Source organism: Lycium ferocissimum, chromosome 1 (genome assembly GCF_029784015.1).
Source record: "Lycium ferocissimum isolate CSIRO_LF1 chromosome 1, AGI_CSIRO_Lferr_CH_V1, whole genome shotgun sequence".
Lineage (NCBI taxonomy): Eukaryota > Viridiplantae > Streptophyta > Magnoliopsida > Solanales > Solanaceae > Lycium > Lycium ferocissimum.
Window position 1 is genome coordinate 68,500,442 of NC_081342.1, and position 15,599 is coordinate 68,516,040.

At 40.6% G+C, this 15,599-nt stretch overlaps 1 long non-coding RNA gene across 1 annotated transcript; it reads left to right on the forward strand.

Moving 5' to 3' along the window:
* The first annotated feature begins 2,270 nt into the window (after window positions 1-2,270).
* On the forward strand, window positions 2,271-2,993 carry LOC132030905 (uncharacterized). Its single transcript, XR_009408133.1, has 2 exons — window positions 2,271-2,509; window positions 2,674-2,993. It is a non-coding gene; the product is annotated as an uncharacterized LOC132030905 (long non-coding RNA).
* Window positions 2,994-15,599: the final 12,606 nt, after the last annotated feature.

The window sequence follows — 15,599 nt, forward strand, 5'->3', positions numbered from 1 at the left end:
GTGGTTTTTCGCCGAAATCACAGATCCTTAAGGATGGATGTAAAAAAGAAAATAATTCTTCACCGAAGCAACAAGACGGTAAGGAGGAGCTCGAATTGGTCCTTTGCAAGATCCGCAAGATAAGGCATACGCTCCAAATAGCCTCTCGCGATCACCACAAAGGTAGTACCTCTCCATTCTTTGTTTTTGAGCCGTTAAACGAACCAGCGTATTTTCGCGTAGTTTGTCCACCAGGTCGAGTTTTTATGGCCATAGCCTCCTCGTTTGACCCGATGGTGACGTATTTAAACTGGAGGCTCGGTTCGCCAACTTCTACAGGAATCGAAGCTTCAGCCCCGTAGACCAACGAGAAAGGTGTTTCTCCCGTGCTCAATTTTAACGTAGTTCTATAAGCCCATAATACCTCCAGTAGCACTTCCCTCCATTTATGTTTCGATGTTTCAAGTCTTTTACTTAGATTTTGAATTATTATTTTGTTCGTGGATTCCGCTTGTCCGTTTGCACTCAGGTGATATGGAGTCGATACTATCTTCTTGATCTTCAACCCTTCGAGGAAATTATTAACCTTGCTGCCAACGAACTGAGGGCCGTTATCACAAGTTATTTTGACCGGATGCTTAAACGACAGATAATATGGTCCCATATGAAGTCAATAACCCCTTTTCTCTAATCTTTTCGAAGGTCTGTGCTTCAACCCATTTTGAGAAGTAGTCAGTCAAAAACAGAATGAAACGAGCCTTACCTGGTGCCTATGATAAAGGACCGACGATGTCCATTCCCCGTTTCATAAATGGCCAAGGTGATATCACCGGGTGCAGCAACTCCCCGGGTTGATGAATCATCGGGGCATGCCTTTGACACCCGTCGTATTTTCGGACAAAATTCTTCGCATCATCCTCCATCTGGTTCCAATAATAACCGGCTCTGATAATTTTTCAAACCAAGGCCTCCCCATCGGAGTGATTTTCGTAGGTGCCCTCGTGGACTTCTCTCATCACATAATCTATTCCTCCGAGACCCAAACACTTGGCCAGAGGTCCGAAGAAAGATCGTCGATACAATTGACCGTGTATTAAGCAGAACTGAGTTACTTTAGTCCTAAGTTATCGTGACTCTTTTGGGTCGCTTGGGAGCTTCCCATCTTGCAAATAGTCGATGTATCTGTTGCGCCAATCCCAAGTTAGACCCATTGTGTTTATCTCAGCCTGCTCGTTTTCTACCACCGAATTCATCAATTGCACTATGGTACTAGGGTTGATTTCCTATGCTTCAACTGAAGAGCTCAAATTGGCCAATGCATCGGCTTCGTTGTTCTGCTCCCTGGGTATATGTTGCATGATCCATTCTTTAAATTGGTGTAGTATCACCTGAGTTTTCTCTAAATATCTTTGCATACGCTCATCCTTGACCTCGAAGACGCCATTTACTTGGTTAACGATCAAGAGAGAGTCGCATTTTGCTTCTACTATTTCGGCTCCCAAACTCCGAGCCAATTCTAAAACTGCAATCATAGCCTCATCCTCGGCTTCATTTTTAGTCAATTTAATAGTTCTAATTAACTGTCTAATGGCATCACCGGCGGAGGTCTTAATAACAATGCCTAACCCGAAACCTTTTAGGTTCGAAGCCCCGTCTGTGTGTAGAGACCGGATACCTGAAGCCTTTTTCGAGGTTATCAAAAATTCTTTCTCGACCTCGGGAATCATGGCGGGGGTAAAGTCTGCCACAAAATTGGCTAAGATTTGAGACTTAATAGCTATTCTAGGCTTATATTCAGTGTCATATCCGCTAATCTCTACGGCCTATTTGGTCAGTCTACCTGATAACTCCGGTTTATGCATGACATTTTTTAGCAGATAAGTAGTTACTACACATATCGGATATCATTGAAAGTAAAGTTTCAGCTTTTTTGACGCACTTACCAATGCCAAGGCCAAATTTTCGACATGTGGATAACGAGTTTCTGCATCCCCTAAAGTCCTACTCACATAATATATTGGGAATTGCGTACCTGCTTTTTCTCAGACCAAAACACCGCTTATCACTACCTCGGACACGACAAGATATATAAACAACTGTTCATCTGCCTTCAGCGTGTGCAGCAGAGGTGGGCTCGATAAGTATCTTTTCAATTCATGCAAAGCCTTTTGACATTCCGGTGTCCAGACAAAGTCATTATTCCTTCTCAGTAGTGAGAAGAAATGGTGACTTTTATCTGAAGACCTTGAAATGAAACGGCTCAGTGCTGTTATCCTTACGGTAAGTGATGAGCCGTGAAATTACGGGATATTCGATGCTAATTCCTTAAGCTTTTGTGACTCTTTAAGCACTTTTGTTGTTACTTTTGTGTTTTTATGTTGTTTTGTAGGAAAAGATGCCCAGAGAGCATAACAGACCAAAATAGAGCAAAAATAGAACAAATCAACATTTCTGGCACCATATGCTAATAGCACATGCTGCAGCATGTTGAACCCGCGAGTAGCACTTGGTGCAGCATGTTGTGCATGTAGTATCCGCGAGTAGCACTTGGTGCAGCATGTTGAACCCGAGAGTAGCACTTGGTGCAGCACATGGTGACAGAGAAATTGGCACCATGTTCTACGGTTTTAGCACAACATGCGATTAGCATGTTGAACATGCGAATAGCACATGGTGCAGCATGTTGTGCAAGAGGGTATTATGGTCCAGATTTTGTTTCCGTTTTTTGGAATGATATAAATACTCTTTTAGGGTTTGTAATAGATATTTTTGGCAGTTTTTCATCAAGTTTGGAGACTAGGTTTCTACACCACACTTTGGGTTGAAGATTTGAAGATTTGGTTGAGCATTTCTTAAACCTTTAATTCATTTCTTCAATTCCTTGCTTTGTATTGATTATCTAAGTGTGTAGCTTTCTATTCCATTACTTGAATCTTGTTTATGAAAATATTCTTGATTAAAGTTTGGTTTGAAACTCTTGTTATGCTTATGTATTGAATGATTTTTATTCCTAATGAAGGGGGTTATTATTTCTTTAATTAATCTCGTTCTTGAATGTTTCCAAAAGGATTAGCTAACCCTAAGACTTGCCCATTTATTTCTATTTAAAATTGGAAGAGGCAAACTCGGGATTGGGAAAGATTAATTAACAAGAATTTGGGGCGTTAACCCTCATCTAATGGAAATCGACCTAGGGATAGGCAACACCACTTGTAGCCGCCATATTCGGGTGTTCTTAATGCTCCTAATTGCTTTAGGGATATTCAATTAGGTAGTCTAGTTAGTCTTCGGAAGAAGCTAATTTAGAGTCATTATCCGAGGCTAAGTAATATAAACTCACCATTATTTGTAAATCGTGAAATACATTGGATCTTTACTTGAGTGTAATTTCCTTTGTATCCAAACTTGTAGCCATTGATCATTTTACTCGCTTTCTAGGTTAGTTTATATTTTTGCATTAGTTATAATTTTCTCAAAAACCAAAATATTATCCATCGTTTGGCTTTATCTTAGTTGGTGAAAGTTCCTTACTTTCTTAATCGCCTAGCATATTGTTCCCTGTGGGATCGACCCCGACTCATAGTTGGGTAAAATATATTGCATACGACCGTGTACACTTTCTCTTTGAGGAGTGTATTTGGACGTTATCAAAAATGGCGCCATTGCCGGGGAATAATGTGGCGTATTTGAGTTAGTTTGGGATTTAAGCTTACTTGCTTTGGTCCAAACTTATGAATATTTGTGTTGTTGTTTCATTGTTTTATTTGATTCTTATATATATATATATATATATATATATATATATATATATATAAAATAAAATAAAATAAAAGGCATCATTCCATGAAAATGGGTCGGATGGAAGTTGTTCATACTTTGATGACCCTTGTCCTTATTGTGGAGGACCCCACTCTTGGCAAAATTGTTTAAAGTCTCCCGGGGGAGGATTGTGCGCACAATCTCGAACCCATGAGTGGAGCATATGTGATAGATGTAGTGGTCAAAATAGCCATTGGGCTAATTGTACTTATGTGTCCTTCCCTTCGCCGAACTCCTACTATGATGATTCTACTTTTTGTTGTCACAATGATAGGGAAATGGAAATGGAAGAAGTTGAGAATGGACAAAATGGAGAGTTTAAGCTCATGATGGAATGCCTACTTGAAGGAGGAAATGAAAAGCAAAAAGCCTTGGAGGAGTACTTGGAAACTAGTCTCCAAAATGGCTTGATGAATGAATACAAAAATCTTCCGTGGGCATTTGAACAAAATCAAGAAGAATTCTCAAATGCTCAATATGAGGAGAGAATGCCCATGTTGGAGGCCAATCATGAAAAGGAGGAATCAAGAATTGAAAATCCTCTAAACGAATCCATTTTCATTAGAGATGCCAAAGAAGAAAAGAAATTAGAGTCAACCGTTGTCTTGAGAAAAATGGTGGAAGTTGACTCTAGTTTGGGGGAAAATGAGAATGTCAAAATCCGGAAAGATTTGCAAATTCGGAGGTTGAAGTCTCACTCTAAGCATTTTTCAACATTGGATTTGTATGGTGATATGGGAATTGAGCCACATACATCCATGTTGGATGGTGAAGAAGAAAGACAAGTGCCTTACATCTTGCAATTCGAAAGAGTAAGAAGGCAAAATGACATTCCTCATTTGAAAGCCAAGAAGTGCAAAATGAAGAAATTAACGTTTGGCTTGTTCATCTACTTACCGCCCCCCACCACTCATGGTCACAAACTTGAGTCCAAGTTGGGTGCCCAATTCATAAGCTCCAAATGGCAAGAAAAGTGGTGAAGGTAACCGTCGTGCCGCGACGTTAACTTAAGAGCTTGGTGGGAGGCAATCCATCGTTTTAAAAATTTTAAATCGTTTTTGAAATTTTATTTTTTAGAATAGTTTAGTTTATAGTTTTTGACTAATCTGCAAAGTTTCAGAATTTTTAGAGTTGTTTTAAGCATATCGGATATCCGGACAGCCCCCAAAACCAGTAAAAGCTGCGAAAAAAATATTTTCTGGTGTCATAACCTGCGATTCGCAGGTCACACCTGCGAATCGCAGGTAGTGTCGCACATGGTGATAGAGAGCACAAAAAAAAAAAAAAAATCGGGTGACATCACCTGCGACTCGCAGGTCGCGTCGCAGGTGGTGCCCGAGTGTAAAAAAAAAAAAAATTTCCTTTCTATTTTTATGTTTTGTTTTGATTATGTGCAGCGAGAACACTGCAATGTTTATAGTTGGGGGTGGCACATGGTAGCGCATTATATTTTGAAATTTGCTCAAAATTTTTGAAAATTTTGTTCTTTTGACATTTTGTGGATTAGTCACTCTTATTATTTTATTTTCTTTGAGGAAAAATATGAAAACTCTTGACTTATTTGATACTAATAGAGTTATTCTCTTGCATGTGAAATTGAAATGCGAATACCCCTCAAATTGTTTTGTGAAAGTTAAAAAACAAGGTGCATAGGAAAGAATGATCTTTGTGACAACTTTTTGGCTCATTTGGTGACTCTTTACCTACTAGTTGTGTTTACTTTGGATTATGAGATATTGCACTAGTTGTTCTTGCTTGGGAAGTGAAATTGATCCATCTTGACTAGTTCATATGCCATGTGTGTGAGTGTTTGTTGAATAATTCTTGTGTTTACTTTTATCATCTAGAACTTGCCCGGTTAGTCGTTCAATGCTAATTTTAATTATGTTGGTTGGAGAGATGACCTTGGGCTATCTTTGTGATTTTTGAAAAAGCCTCTTTAGCCTTTCTAGCCTACCATTGCATAAATAATATCACTAGTAACCCCATTTGAGCCTACGACCTTTTCTTTTATTGCCACATTACAAGCCTTTACCCTTTTTGATGAAAAGTCTCTCTTTTGAAGCTTTCCCTCCTTGAACATGAAATTGTAAATTTGAGGCCAAAAGCCTAAGTTGGGGGTGTTAGTGTTGGTTAAGAGTCGTGAAGGTTGGTGTTGTGGAAAAGTCAAAAGAAAGGAAGAAAATTTGAAAAATACAAAAAGGTTGCAAACTTTTTGTGCAAAAAAAAAAAATTAAAAAAAAAAAAAAATATATATTTGAATAATTGGGGAAACTGGTATGCAAAGGAAGGAGTGATATTTTGAAATGAAGAGGAAAGTGGACATAAAGTATGTGTAGCATTCAAGGAGGGCGTAGTCACTTGTATCCCAAATACTTATCCTACCCTTCCCTAAACCTACATTACAAGCTTAAAAAGTGCCTATGTGATCTCCAACCGAATGTTCTTGAGTTAGTGATGAACGAAAATAAGGGCAAGCTTATAGTGTGATATTTGTTAGCATTAGAATTTCTTTGTTGAGTGTGAGTGACTTTGTGCATTTGTCCCTTGTGTTGTTATTGTGAATATAGTGATTTTGGGACTTTCTTTCTTGTGAGGGCATATGGATTACGATAGATTGGTGATGTTGAAAAATCCAAAGTTGAGTCAACTGAGCATATCTAGTAAGCTAGTGGTTTTAAGTCACTTATTGAGGCTTGAGTGTTGTTGCTTGATGGTTTTAAATCTGTAGTGCATTCTTGAAATTGTATTTTGAAACGAGGGAGTTATTTGGTTAAAGCTTCACATGCTTGTAGCCTAATTGTTGGTACCAACCAAAGTCATGTTTTTGTGCTTAAAGTGGATCCTCATTGAGATTTTTGTTTTGAGTTGCTTGAGGACAAGCAAAAGCTTTAAGTTGGGGGTGTTGATGAGCCGTGAAATTACGGGATATTCTATGCTAATTCCTTAAGCTTTTGTGACTCTTTAAGCACTTTTGTTGTTACTTTTTGTGTGTTTTATGTTGTTTTGTAGGAAAAGATGCCCGGAGAGCATAACGGACCAAAATAGAGCAAAAATAGAACAAATCAACATTTCTGGCACCATATGCTAATAGCACATGCTGCAGCATGTTGAACCCGCGAGTAGCACTTGGTGCAGCATGTTGTGCATGTAGTATCCGCGAGTAGCACTTGGTGCAGCATGTTGAACCCGCGAGTAGCACTTGGTGCAGCACATGGTGACAGAGAAATTGGCACCATGTGCTACGGTTTTAGCACAACATGCGATTAGCATGTTGAACATGCGAATAGCACATGGTGCAGCATGTTGTGCAAAAAGAGGGTATTATGATCCGATTTTGTTTCTGTTTTTGGAATGATATAAATACTCTTTTAGGGTTTGTAATAGACATTTTTGGCAGTTTTTCATCAAGTTTGGAGACTAGGTTTCTACACCACACTTTGGGTTGAAGATTTGAAGATTTGGTTGAGCATTTCTTAAGCCTTTAATTCATTTCTTCAATTCCTTGCTTTGTATTGATTATCTAAGTGTGTAGCTTTCTATTCCATTACTTGAATCTTGTTTATGAAAATATTCTTGATTAAAGTTTGGTTTGAAACTCTTGTTATGCTTATGTATTGAATGATTTTTATTCCTAATGAAGTGGGTTATTATTTCTTTAATTAATCTCGTTCTTGAATGTTTCCAAAAGGATTAGCTAACCCTAAGACTTGCCCATTTATTTCGATTTAAACTTGGAAGAGGCAAACTCGGGATTGGGAAAGATTAATTAACAAGAATTTGGGGCGTTAACCCTCATCTAATGGAAATCGACCTAGGGATAGGCGACACCACTTGTAGCCATATTCGGGTGTTCGTAATGCTCCTAATTGCTTTAGGGATATTCAATTAGGTAGTCTAGTTAGTCTTCGGAAGAAGCTAATTTAGAGTTATTATCCGAGGCTAAGTAATATAAACTCACCATTATTTGTAAATCGTGAAATACATTGGACCGTTACTTGAGTATAATTTCCTTTGTATCCAAACTTGTTTTCTAGGTTAGTTTATATTTTTGCATTAGTTATAATTTTCTCAAAAACCAAAATAATATCCATCGTTTGGCTTTAGCTCAGTTGGTGAAAGTGCCTTACTTTCTTAATCGCCTAGCATATTGTTCCCTGTGGGATCGACCCCGACTCATAGTTGGGTAAAATATATTGCATACGACCGTGTACACTTTCTCTTTGAGGAGTGTATTTGGACGTTATCAGTAAGCCTCTGCACGGCCTTGATGTTGTTCACCACCTCAATATCCTCGATGGCTTTGATCTTGTCCGGGTTAATTTTAATTCTCTAGTTTGACAACATGAAGCACCTGTGGTAATCACTCCGGAGCAGAGGCCTTGGTTCGAAAATTATCAAAGCCAGTTATTAATAGAACCGGATGGAGGATGATGCGAAGAATTTTATCCGAAAATGCGACGGGTGTCAAAGGCATACCCCGATGATTCATTAAACCGAAGAGTTGCTGCACCCGGTGATATCACCTTGGCCGTTCATGAAGTGGGGAATGGATATCGTCAGTCCTTTAACATGGGCACCAGGTAAGGCTCGTTTCATTCTATTTATGACTGACTACTTCTCAAAATGGGTTGAAGCGCAGGCCTTCGAAAAGATTAGAGAAAAGGAGGTTATTGACCTCATATGGGACCATATTATCTATCGTTTCGGCATCCCGACCGAAATAACTTGTGATAACGGCCCTCGGTTCATTAGCAGCAAGTTCAATAATTTTCTCGAAGGGTTGAAGATTAAGAAGATAGTATCGACTCTGTATCACCCGAGTGCAAACGGACAAGCAGAATCCACAAACAAAATAATAATTCAAAATCTAAGGAAAAGACTTAAAACATCGAAACATAAATGGAGGGAAGTATTATGGGTTTACAGAACTACGTCAAAATCGAGCACGAAAGAAATACCTTTCTCATTGGTCTATGGGGAAGAAGCTATGATTCCTGTAGAAGTTGGCGAACCAAGCCTCTAGATTAAATACGTCACCAGCGGGTCAAATGAGGAGGCTATGGCCGTAAAACTCGACCTGGCGAATGAACTAAGCGAAAATGCGCTGGTCCGTTTAGCGGCTCAAAAACAAAGAATGGAGAGGTACTACAACCGGAGGGCCAATCTTCGAAAATTCCGAGTTGGGTTGAGACCGAACTGGGAAGGACCATACAAGATAACTGGAGTAACGGGCAAAGGATTGTACTAACTGGAATCCATGGACGGACAACGGTTGCGCAATAACCGGAATATGACTCATTTGAAGAAATACTATTGCTAAGGTATGGATGCCTACCCTTTTAATCATCTTTATTAACTTATTTTTTATTTTTCATTTTTGCAAAAGTAGTACCAAATGAAGTTAGGTCTGAAAACACGTGTTGCACCCTTTTCCTTAGTATGGTTTTATCCCCAAGTGGGTTTTCTGACAAGGTTTTTAATGAGCAATAAGTACAACGTGTTACTTTATGAAAACAAGGCAAATTACCCGAAAACGAAGTGTCTGCCCATCGAATGGGGACTTAATAGTGCTTACCCAATCATACAGCTCGTATAAACACTAGGATACTATCATACCCACATCGAAGCCTATCTCGAAAAGGTAGAATGAGTTCAACTCACCAAAGCAGATGAAGAAACACTGTTAAGTGCTACCCCAAAAAGGTCCTCGAAATTTTATGTTTCTTATTTTTGTGTAAACTCGGACCTTCTGTGTTAGGTTTCGATGTAAGGACCAAATAATCAAAAGTGAATCATGTCCACTTAGTATTTGCTACGGCAACACAGAAGGAAACGGATGAAATCCTTATATTATGTATGTCCAAACACTTGCAATATAAAGAAGCGTTATGAAAAAATACGCCTCAGACATGTCTTTTTATTAAATACCCTATACCGTCGAAATTCGGCAAAGGCAACAAGGTCACATTGAACCGAGCCAAAATCTTTTAACGCCCTCGAATGGCGACTGTCGTCTCAAAATTTAACAAAAGGCAGGGATTCAGGTATCCGAACCTAATCTATTATAAGTAAACGGTCGAAAAAGGTTCAAACAATTTTAAAAACTCGGCCCAAAATGCCCAACGTGATTCGGAAACGTCTGAATTCACGAAGCATAAATAAGCCCCGCGGGCAAACCATTCGATAAAATCCTCGGGTAAAACGTACCGAATGAAGAAAAAGACAATACTTAATGGGTTAAGGTAGCGCAATTCCGACAAAAGAGGTGGCTCGGAACCTTTGATTGTTCCTTACTGGATAAACGGTTAAGGCAAATGTCATAACATACATTCAAATAAAAGAATGAAGAAAAAAATAGCCAAAAGGGAAATACGCATTTCATAAATAAAACTAAGTCTTTACATTTGGACTTTTTACACAAGTCAAAAACAAAAACAAAATAAAGGCTCGTACAGGCCCTGATCTACCCGGTATGGTTGGAATCGGAGTTCTCGGAAACCGTTTGCTCGAAATCTTCAGAATCAGCATCGAGAGCCTTCTTGGTCCTCTCCTCGATTTCTTTGGCTTCGAGTATCCGAGCCTGGAGGTCCCCCTAACCCTTTTTCAACCTATTCGAGGGTAACCCTCCGGGATTGCCACATCTAATACTCGATCAGAATCGTAGAACGAGCCTCGGTAGTCTCCATGTCTTTAAGAGACTCTTCTAAGTTGGCCTCAGCTTTTTTCAATTTAGCCTCTTGTTCAGATCTCTCTTCGGGAGGAAGTGTTTGAATTTGATTAACCGACTCAAGCTCGGGCTGAAGCACATCATTGTCCTCGGCTACCTCTTCGAGCTTGCTTTTGAGCTCGTGACTAATCCGGGCTCGAGCCTTGGCTTTCTGTTCGACCACCCTTAACTTCTCCTTGTCAGTAGCACTCTCGGATTCAAACTGGTGATGACTTTCTTCCATCCTCACGGCATCAACCTTAACCGAGTCAACTTAACTCCGAATTTGAAAATAGTGGCCTCGAGTTCACCGAGCCTCGTAATAAAATGTGCATTGTCTTGGTTAAGACCGGCATTATCCACCTCAAGGAGCCGGTTCTTTTTAACTATATCGGCCAACTCGGCCTTCAAGTAAAGATTTTGGCCTTTGCCGCCTCGAGCTCGGATTGAAAGTTGGGAAGAGTAGCGGCCCGGCTCAGTTGGTTATCTTTTTCCTGTAGGAGGAGTTGGAACTTTTCCATTTCTCGACCCTGGGCATCCAGCTGGCCCTTTAATTCGTCAACCTCGTGTTGGGCACGGACAAAGCCCTCATTAACGAGCCTAACACTTTGCAGAAAAAGAAGCAAAATCGAATTAAGAAATTGAATAAACAAGAGTTGAAAACCGCATATCAATATTATGTAAGGATGAGCTTAGAATTTGCCCGGTTTCCTGCTACATGCCTTCGTTAATAAGGCACTGCCTAGGAACCCCAGCCATTTTTCTCTTATTCGATTCCGAGATAAGAGGCCGTAAGTAACTCGCTACTCCCACAGGGCAGGATAAAAAGCTACAAACCTCGGGGACTGTGATCACGGTCGACCTCGTCCTTCTCGGTTCTACGCTGGGGGCCAGAAAAATTCCTATAAAAGAATCCCTCACACCCTTTTTAGTGGACCGGCTAGCCGCCCTCATGGCTCGAGGAATAGGAAGGTGTCTGAACCCAGCTGTTTCCCGGTTACAGGAGGGATATCCGAGAACATGTCATCTAATTTATCGGACCTCAATGCATGAGTAGGAGAGGCCGGAGCTGCTCCAGCAGCCTCAGTAGATGCGGGTGCCTCGGATGTAGTAGCTTGGTCACCACTAGGCAGTGGGCTGGTAACTATTGTAGCCTCGTTATTCGAGGCTGACTCCGCCCTTTGTTCGGCCTCGATGTCCGAAAACGGTCCAGATCTTCTAGGCTTCTTCGCCAAGGTGCCTCTTCGGGCGAAGCATCACCTGAAATGTCGATAAATTTAATGGACCTTAGAGGAATTGGAAAAAGAACATCTTCTTCCCCACCTGTGTACGGGGTCGGGATGGAAGTTCCTTCCTCAGCTATAAGCGAGGACAGAATAGTAGTTTCTTCCTCCGGAACAGAGGCAACGAAGGGGCCCTCACCAACCCTTCGAATAAGAATATCAGACTCTGATTCATCCCTCAGATTCCGAACATCGCTCCTCGGCCTCTTCTTTTGTTTCTGCCCTTTGGCCGAGGGCTTTCTCTGTCTCTTTCCGGCTGCAGCAATGAGCTAGGATGACCCTGCCGTATCAAATTCAGGAGCCGGTGCGGCAGGCTCGGCCGTTGATTCGGGTCTTGGCTCCACCGACCTTGGGCAAGCCTGAATACCAAAGGAGTTATAGGAAAAAAAAAGGAGGATGTAATAACTACCGAATCAAAGAGAATATTACCATGATTTTGGGCAACCCACCGGCCATGGGGCAGGTCCCTCCATGTTCGTTCACTATGAAGGTGTTGACTAATGATTGCCCCAACCCACTCAGAAAAGTTCTTGACAGCTGAAGGTATCCATGCCTTGGCTTAAAAAAAAAACTTTCAAATATGCGTGTATGGGAGCAAATTTGGACAAAGTATAGAGGAAAGATAATTATAGATGGGAGACAACTGAGAAACTTACGTCTATTGTTTCACTTTTTCGGAAAGGGCATGTGATCAGCCAGAATAATGTTTGTGATTCTTACCCGAATATAACGTTCCAACCATTCTCGATCTTTATCCTCGTCTATTTGGAAAGAATTGGGTTCCGATGTCATTTGGCCTTTATCACGCCCCCTCGAAAGATTCTCGGAGAATACAACTGAATGAAGTGCGCCAACGTGAATTTCCTTTTGGCGTTATTGGCCAGTAGGCAGAGGCAGACCACGATCCTCCAGATAATCGGCCCAATTTGGGCTAAGGTCACGTTGTACGTCCGACATATCTCGAGAATAATTGGATCAATTGGTGGATCGAATTTGAGCGTTAACGGATACTTCTAAATGTATAGGAAACCTTCTCTGTAATCGGTAATGGACTCGTTGGGCCAGAGGGCGAACACTTGTACCGGATGCTTATGCCATCCACAATCGACCCGAACTCGAGGGAGAAGATCCTCCGTAATAGACAAAGAGTATTGCCTTACGTCGAAACCCCTATCTGCAATTAGAGATGGCTTCTCGCCGTCAAATTCGTGGCTGTAGTTGGGATTGGACGGTATTATGTCCAGAGCAATCGGTTCCACAAATGTTTTTTCTTTGGGTTTTGAAATAGGCTCGGTTGCCAGGGAAGAAACCGAGCGAACGTCCGGGGAAGTAGATTCGATGTTGGCAGACATTTTTAAGGTGAAAGAGTGGGTATGAAAATTTTGAGGATTTAAAGAGGCAAATGAAAGATTCAAGCCAAAAATGAAATAATGAAAGAGGAATATTAGAGAGATTGAAGAGGCAGATGAAAGATTGACGACAAGAACGAAACAATGAAAGAAAAATATTAGCGAGATTGAAGAGGCAGTTGAAAGATGCAAAAAACCTTGAAGATTCAGAGCAATTGAAGAAAAATAACAAAGAGGCTTTTATGATCAAATAAGCAAAGAAGTTAAAGAAGAGAAGTGGAGAGAAATGAAAGTGAAAGTGGAAAAAAGAGCTGCTTTGGGCCTTATATAGGCGTTCCACTGTAGTGATTGTAAAGAATGGCCAATCGAGAGGTGACACATGTCTCATAATTAATGAGACGTGATTTGAGTCGACGTGGGTTAAGGCAGTTCCCGAGGTCGACCATTCGGGACGAGACACGTGGCCGAAGTCAGAAGGATGTGACATAACTGTTCCTGCCAAATTTGAAGATAAGAACGAGCTTATGGAACCACCGGTTTTGGGACTTATCCACTTCCCGTTACTCCGGTTAAACTACGATCCGGAAAGTGTAGGGACTATCTATATACGGTAAAAATCGGGTCAATGTGTGACCGGTGAATCCAGAGCCAAGGGTATGTCCAAATGAGCACGAGCATGTTCGGTCTTTTCTTCACACCGGGGTATCGTACCGGATGCAATTGACTCGATACAAGAAAAGTGTGTCCATTGGTCCGGGTATGCCGATCCAAGATCTACTTGTCCGTTGGTCCGATTAACCGGTTGCAATGTTGCCATGCGTCAGGAAACCGTTCTGTCATTTGTATGCGACAACCGTACGGGTGTCAGACCGTACGGTCCTACCTTATCTTTTTTAGGGTTTCTTTATTCACAAGGGCTTTTTTGTTGTATTCATGACCCATAAGGCATACCTATAAATAGAGGACATTCTTCTCCTTTTTTGGGTTAGCTTTTTTCAGATCTCAACATTGTAATAGTCAAATATATTGAAGCTCTCTCTCTCTCTCTCTCTCTCTCTGATATTGGTCCGGATTTGTGTTCTTCTTTAGCTTTACTTATTCATTCAATATAACGTATTACCTAACATATATATTTGGTATAAATCACTAGTCAAAATACACATTCTCACAGCAATAACACACATCTATACATATATTGCAATAAACAAATCCATAGACATTTCATACCAACCAAATAGATTAAAATGCATCCACATATCCTATACCTCACTTACAAATTTAATTGTTACTGAAATCCGAGATAAACACACAGAACTGAAAAAAACGATGCACCAAGTGGTTCCTGGATCAAGTTAGACGCATCTCGCCTAAGTTGATGGAAAACGGACCAAGTAGCCTAACCAACCACCAATGAACACCAGTTTTAAAGACCTTCTTTTGCACGGGGATCTTGCTTGTTGCTCGAAACTTTAGCATATGGTTATTATCGTCTTCGTGATCAAATAAGGGACTCTTTAGGTGATTCAGAGACCAGATACGTATGTCTAATTGACAATTTAAAGAGAGTGTTGTCTGTAGTTTACATCTCTATTTGTGCAGTTTAAGGTTTACAATTTTTATTCTGATGGAAGACAAAATTGATAAGTTGTGCTGTATTACATAACCAGATTTAGTTGGTGAACAAATTGTCAGGTTTTATGCAAGTGATTCCGAATAAATGTACACAGAAATGAATGTTACCGAGTCTCAATCATTCTCCTACTATGCCTTTGCTTCTGCTTGTGTTAAACTGCGTCTCTGGGCCAAACTTGCTTTCATCAGCTTGAACATGCATGGCCTTCCTCCAATGGTTCAACTGGCACTGCATATGGCGAATTCCAGTCAGCATCGAAGATTTCTTGAAGTTGTGAGACAATAGCAGGTTGATATGCCCCAAAGCTAACACCTGCTGTTGTATAGCAGTAGTCTGACACCAGGCTGCTGGTGCTTATGTGTGCTCGCGTATCACTAACTGCATATTTACTATGATTAACCCGTGTATAGCCAGGATTCATATTCTGGTGGCAGTGAACTCGTTGAAACCTCGTTACTGGATTGAGGAAGGCAAGAAAGTTGAGCTATACCTCCATTTCTCCCTGTGGTTGACTGCTTTTTCTTCCTTTTTCCATATTTCAAGAGGAAGAGATCGTCGAGTTCAACTTCCACTGGTGATGGCTCTTGCCTCTCGAAAAACAGTATATACAGTTGAATCTTCATGTTCTAATAATAAGATTGAATCAATTTCTATTCACCATTAAGTGTTGCACGTCCAGTTGAATTGAATCCTGCAACAATGTAATGCTTGATCTCAGCTTTACCAGAACATTCGTTGTTGTACTTTGAAGAAGAGCATAGGGTGTTGGAGTAAAGCAGGACTTTAGATGCTGATCTGTGTTGTTTATATGAGCCCACTTTGCGACC